Source organism: Rhipicephalus sanguineus, chromosome 6 (genome assembly GCF_013339695.2).
Source record: "Rhipicephalus sanguineus isolate Rsan-2018 chromosome 6, BIME_Rsan_1.4, whole genome shotgun sequence".
NCBI classification, from domain to species: Eukaryota; Metazoa; Arthropoda; class Arachnida; order Ixodida; family Ixodidae; genus Rhipicephalus; species Rhipicephalus sanguineus.
In genome coordinates, this window is record NC_051181.1 from 37,061,724 (window position 1) to 37,067,723 (window position 6,000).

Genomic DNA, 6,000 nt, shown 5'->3' on the forward strand with positions numbered 1-6,000 from the left:
TTCGTAAATTTAGAGCACTGCACGGGCCTGATTTTTCGGCCCGGGCCCGACCCGGGCCCGTTTTAACGCGACAGCGTTAAAGAGCTCGTATCGCAGAAATTCCGCCGTCGGCGTCGGCACCGTTGGTTGTGAGCGAAAAATCATCATCTTGTCCGTGACCGAAAAATCGAAAAAGCTGCAAATAAAATAAATAATAAAAATGTTTGGTCCGAGTGAGAATCGAACCCACGCCGCCCGCGTGGCAAGCAGATGTTCTACCACACAGCCACGCCTCTGCTTGGAGCTGCACTGAAAGTAACATTCATGCTTCCCAAAAATGCTTCCTGTATACAGGTGTCACAGTACGAGATGTAATATCGCAGTAATATTGCGTGGTACAAGCGTGCATTGCCATCGGGCGTCACACCATGTCAATATCCTAACGACTTGGTGGTTTAAAGACAGCCACCCATTGCAAAAGGCACGCACATTACTGCGCGTATTTCATTAAGGCCACGTAGTGGGTGCATCGCAACTTCGAAAAAGTTTCTGGTTTAAAGCATGCTACCCATTACATAAGGTACACAACTTAGTGCGCGCATTCTGTTAAACACTCGTAGTGTTCGAAGTGCGCACTAGGGGCAGGATATCGCTATCGCGTTCAACTCTTAAAGGCGAAGCTTAAGCGGCCCCCAATTTTTATGAAGCCCGAGCCCAGCCCGGGCCCGTAGTTCCAAGCCCGGGCCCGGCCCAGGCCCGTTGTTCGAAGCCCAGGCCCGGCCCGGGCGTTCGTTACTAAACTTATCCAGGGCGCGCGTATTCATGACCAGGCCCGGCCGGGGCCCTTTAGAGGATATTAGTTGTTGATGATGATGATTATTGATGCCTTGCGCTTTGTAGCGGACGACCGGACGGAAAATCCGGTGTGTACATGCATCGAAATGTTGCTTTGACCGCGGTGGTAGCTCAGCGGTTAATCTGTTCCGCTGTTAAGTCCTAGGACGCGGGTGCGATTTCCGCGGCCACGGCGGCCGCATTTTGATGGGGGCGAAATGCAAGAACAACCCTGTACTTATCTTTAGGTGCACGTGAAAGAACTCGAACTCGAAAGAACTCGAAATTAATCCGGTCCCCACGACGGCGCTCCTCGTAATCATATCGTGGTCTTGGCACGTAATACCAAGGCATATAAATGAAATGTTGCCTATGTGGCACATGACAAGTCATACGGTAACAGTATAGTGAAAATAAAACATAACAACACAATTTATTTAAAAGAAGTGTACAACTAACATGAAAAAGCGGATAGAAGCAAACCCGGGGCATTTTATTTAATGCTCTTTTCTACACTCGCGTTCTAAACATTATTTACGCAATTTTTTAAGAGACGCTCTTTAATAATAATTTGTTGCATCAAAATAAAAAAACGGTAACGTTATATATGGTGAACAGCCACCGGAAGCAGGTGAAATATAAATCGTTAATATTCTAACGTCGTCACGGAAACGTTATCGCCATGTACAATATAATTATATAATCAAGCTAATTGGTACAGAATGCCTTAGACCATGCTACACTCGGCGACAACTTATCTTGGCATTGGAGCGAAGGCTACGGAGGCGGGGCATCCGCACATTTGTGTTACTACGCAAGTAGTTCGGCATCTTGCAGCCGATTTCAGTTCCAGTTTCGGTTTCGCTTGCTCGCATCGCTGGAGCGTTTAGCACCACGTCTACATGCAGAATGGGAACATCAGTGTGCGTAGATGCATCTACCTACTGTACTGTATATTGTCACAGGGTTGTTACGTTGACGAAGGCAGCAGTGGGCGTGTCGAAGATGAAATTCTTTATTTGGCCGAACTTGTGGGCGGGAAAATAGTCAGTCAGAGCGTCGTCCGTCAATATTTTTACAGCGGTGAAGCGTGTCGGCTTTTATACATGTTCTAGCGAATGTTCCAGCGTTATCGCTGGTGGCCACGTAATTTCTCGACTATTCGCGTACCGCGCGCAATCTTAACGGAAAGATCTAGAACAATCGTGACGCTTCTGGAACATCGCATCGCGGTCTGCGCGGAAGATTTCAAACAGTCTTTGCGGGTGAAGCCCGAAGACAACAAAATAAGACACATGGGAATATGATTAACGCCACCAAGCGCACACCGCAGCCTGAATACGGTGTTTGCTCGATTGTAACGCGATCACGATTGTAACGCGAGGGGCGGGCAACTTTAGTACCAAAAATTTGGAGAAAAAGCTCGCATTGTATTCGAATAAATACGAAATGCAAGTACCATGATGCCGCTGAATTGGGTTTAGATTTAAGGAGAGCTCACGCTTAATTAAAAAGAGACTGACGCAGAATATTTTATCAAGCTTCGCTGGTCACACACCTTCACAGAGCGTAGTTTCTCGGCCGTAGGTATTTCATTGCGCATGAAGTAGCTGCGCACTTTGCGCCGCAATGCTGCCAACGCAAACGTGTAATAGCGCAGCAGCCACGTCTTGCCGGTGATGCGCTTCTCAGTTTGGCCCGAGAAATTCACTTTCTTGCGCTTCGGGGAGGCAAGTGGGGCCCGCAGAGCTTCAGCTTTGATACGCTTAACTGTTCGCTCACTCACTCCGGTGAGCTCGGCGACAGTCCGGCACACTGCATTTGCAGACAAGTCACGCTGACGGCGCCTCACTCCAGCGATGACATTGCAGATAACTTGCGTGGTCTGGTTTGATAGCCACTGTCTGTCACATTTAGAGTACAGCTTCTTCGGAGAACGAAACGGCGAGTTTCCGGCCGCACACGGTTCAGGCCAACGGTTCAGGCAGCATCGCGGACGGCATGTTTACTGAGACTCTGAAAGAGCAGGCGTGAAGAAAATGTGGTGCAGGCGTGAGGAAAACGTGGTGCTGTGCAAAAAATAAAGACAGAAACAAACTTGAAGTTTACAATAACATTTTTTCACGAATGGCTTCCCATACTCGCTCTCTTTTTATAATGAAGAAATCTTTATTTATTCGAGCTAAGTAACTTTTCGAATTACAAAATAAATATAGGTACTATTTCATGGCGCGCGCGCATGCAGGCACTTTGGCTGTGTAGCTTCCACAGTGGTGCCAAGAAAAGTTGTCGCCGAGTATAGGCATAACGTTCGCGTGTGCTCGAAGGCCCGACTTAGGCCTTTTAATGAGCGGGCCCGAGTCATGCCCGGCCCGCGGGTTCAAGCCCGAGCCCGGCCCAGGCCCGCACATTCAAGCACGAGCCCAGCCCGGGCCCGCCAGAAAACGCTTCGGACGGCCCGGCCCGGGCCCGTGCAGTGCTCTACCTCGTATAACATTAAAATTTGTTTTTATCGCATTCGCCCTTGCGGCGAAACTGATTTTTTTCACCCCGTCACCAACGTCACTGAGAGCACGTCAGGTGATGGTAATGATAGAAGCTCGCTTGGGCGCGCCACGTCGCGGATGACAGCTGCCCATGAAGGCACCAAAGACCGCTTGGGAGCAGTTTCGGCGCAATAATGCGTTTTGGAGCAGGATAGCGCAGCAGAAGCGGGTTGGAGCAGCGTGGCTCAAATGGCGCAGCACTTCCACCCTTGCTTCCACTAAACATTAGCTCGTTCGGTGCTCATTGCACGGAAACAATAGGCGACGTGTTGACAACGCTGCTGCTTGGCAAAATTGCGCTCCGAAGGCAGTGGAGTGTAATCGGCTAATCCGACGAAAAAGTGGAGTATCGCAAAACTCCGTTGTTATCAAAGCACGCACTCCACGCGCAATGGAGCCTCCGTCACCCAGAGACGCTTGCGCAGCGCTTCGGCACAACCCTTCGCTGACACCGCTCTTAAACCACTCCTATAGATGGTAGCGCCATCCCTGTCTAGTGTTCCTGTATATGCACCCACTACCTGCGGAAGCATACACAGGGAAACAATGTCAAGAGAGAGGCGCACGGTGGAACATATGGACCATATGTAACACGCTTGCGCCATGAAACTTTGCGTTCGCGGTCAGCCCATCCGTCTTTGTGTTCAAAAGCCTTTCCGTGAACGGAATGACGGGAGTCAATTCATAGTGAGCCCCGCCATAAGACACTTTTGTGTTGAAATGTTAGAAAATGACGAAAAAAACTTATGCTACCATGCAGTCGTCTAACAGTCTCACCTTACTTGTAAAAACAAGTCACTTAGTAATGCAGTAACGTAGTCCAGGGGCGTAGCCAAGGGGGGGGGGGTTCAACCCCCGAAAATTTTCAATTTTGCTAGCGTATAGTGCACGCACACATACAAACGCACGCACGAACATATATAAAGTATGGTTGAACCCCCCCCCCCCCCCCTCGAAAAAAATTTTCGGGCTACGCCCCTGACGTAGCCGTCAATATCTCTAGATCTGAAATACATCCCAGCAATAGATAAAGTTTCTTTTAACTTCAGGCAATTTCACTGTAACGCGCATATTGAATCAACGTGACTCGCTTCACCACAAAGCCACCCTCCGCCCTTCGTTGTTAGTGGGTGCTTTTCACAGTTTACCGCTTCACAAAAGTACGTTCTTAATTCTGCTAAATTAAAAAAAAAAAGATTTGCTCTCAGTATTGCCTAGTGCAGACAGATACAACCCAGTGACTTGAAGGAACTGAATAAGGAATACGTCGAAGAAAAGTATTTGCTGTCCACTCATCGGCAGGAGTGAAGGAAACAGAGACAACCGAAACGATACAAATTTCGAAGAACATTAATCTATTCAGCGGCAGTTCTCAAAAAACATCTATGTGAGAAGATTTTTAAACGATCGTTATGTAACCCCACAGAGGCACTTGAGATAATACAAAAATTTATTGCCTTACAAGTCACTGTCATTTGCTACGGCAACACTCATATCATATCAACATACAATAACAAAAAACAAAAAGCATCGGCAAAATGCGCTAGCGTCGTAACGCAATAAAAATTCGGCTGCGACTAACCGAAATTGTAGAATTTCCGAAGTAAAAATGAGTAAGCAGCATAGCGATTCTCACGTGCAGCCGATACTGCATATAAACTGGCAAGTTTCTTGCAGAGCACTTAAGGCAGGCATTCAATCAACGCTAAAGGTTATGCGCTACTAAGCTGCCGAATTTTCTTATTAAATGTAGCAGCGCAATCTGACGTGTCACTGATGTTGTTTCAGGAGAAGTAAGAATGTGAGTGTTATCGGTACACATGCAAGCACATTTATGCGAGGGCAACACATCTGACTGGATGCGGACGCGCTTGGTAACGTCGTGATGCTGTGAACCTAGGTAAAAAGAAAAATGGCCCTAGGTCAATGCATGAAGGCAACACAAAGTCACATAGACAACACTTCTGTCAGATTGCACGTCCTTCAGAAAGCCTGGAAGGTGTGAAGGTCGGGTTAATGACGTAGATGGGCTTAGGGTTCGCGGACGTCACTCAGCCACGCTCATCGAGCTTGTGGCGCCTCCTCCGCCTCCTGCCGCTGGTAGTGGCTTCGCCATCATCGCGTCCCTCTGCTGCAGAAACCCGACGTACGAGAAGAGGCTGCACAGGATCTGACTCTGCGAGAACCCCCCACAAAAAATTTAAAAAAAAATTATAACGAAATGGAGCCCATGCGTATAAGACGGAGCCCATGCGTTTGCTCATTATTGATTATTCCTTATCGTATTGCATAATTAATGTACTTTTTACTTTTCTTATGAAAACATGTTTCTTCAATATGTTTGCGCGACTCGCTGCCACAATGTAAGGCGGGGGCTAAGGGCAGCTCAAGCTATCTCATTGCATCTTTTACCTTGGCCATCGCCATTGCTTGATTGTTCGCAATAAAAACAAATAAAGAAATGAAGTGAAATGAAGACAATATTTATTTGACACTACTAAGATCAAACATTCACATCCAAGGGCGTACGCTGAACTTATTTCAGAGGGGTGCATCCGTATGGGTTGGGCGGGGGGGTGGGGGGGTGCCAATCCTGAAGGCCTCGGACCTGACGGCTAATCAAGCTGCGTAGCTTATTGCT